Below are 885 nucleotides of genomic sequence, written 5' to 3'. Positions count from 1 at the left end.
AGCACCATCAAGATATGTCACATAATGCTCATATTCAGTGCAGGGCTTCAGGTGTTTGATTTCATGTGATGAGTTTTGATTGGACTGATGGACGGTGATGTGTTTTCCAGTGACTGGTCGGCCTTCTTCACTAATGTTTATGGTGTAGTCACCAGGGGTAGAGCTTGTAATGTCAATCTGGAAGCCAAACTTGATGGGTGTTACAGTGTAGGAACCTGCAGACATCAACAAAGTTAAGAAAATGTGTTAGTTATGTGTAATACTGTAAAACACTGTAAAAACAAACTGTCACTACATTCATTGTAAAGTAAAAGTGTAACAGAGACACTGGATACCAATATATTTACTGCAAGTGTTTGAAAACATACTGTAAACTGGATTATCTTTCAAACTGATACTCACAGGCTGCAGGTGCGGAGGTCGGAGGATGCATTTAAAGGAAATTAGAAAAGAGTAAAACGAAACATTATATTACACTATACTGTACTATACTATGATATGATATGGTATACTTTACTATTCTATACTAATCTATACTATAATGTTCCGTACTATAGTTTACTATGCTAGGCATTACTAAACTGTACTCAATATAGTATAGTATAACATGGTATCAGCTATACTATACTATACTATACTATACTATACTATACTATACTATACTATAGTATAGTATAATGTACTATACTGTACTATGTTGTATTATACTATACTAAGGTATACTATTGCTATGCTATACTATATTATATTATACATGACTTTACGGTGCTGTATAGTATACCGTACTATAATATTCTATGCAATGTTCTACGATGCTATGCTATGCTATACAATACTTAACGATACTATACTATACTACATAAAAAGAAAAAAGTCTCTAATGTG

At 32.8% G+C, this 885-nt stretch overlaps 1 protein-coding gene across 1 annotated transcript in view; it reads right to left on the bottom strand.

Moving 5' to 3' along the window:
* ptprc (protein tyrosine phosphatase receptor type C) overlaps positions 1-885 on the bottom strand; it is a 14513-nt gene that overhangs the window by 9244 nt on the left and 4384 nt on the right. The gene's annotated exons all lie outside the window — the stretch shown is intronic.

The sequence above is a fragment of the Seriola lalandi genome, unplaced genomic scaffold (assembly GCF_002814215.2).
Source record: "Seriola lalandi dorsalis isolate HSWRI2012SDOR001 ecotype SW California unplaced genomic scaffold, Sedor1 jcf7180002054293, whole genome shotgun sequence".
NCBI classification, from domain to species: Eukaryota; Metazoa; Chordata; class Actinopteri; order Carangiformes; family Carangidae; genus Seriola; species Seriola lalandi.
The sequence above is the reverse complement of the archived record's forward strand: the minus strand, read 5'-3'. Positions and strand labels throughout refer to the sequence as shown.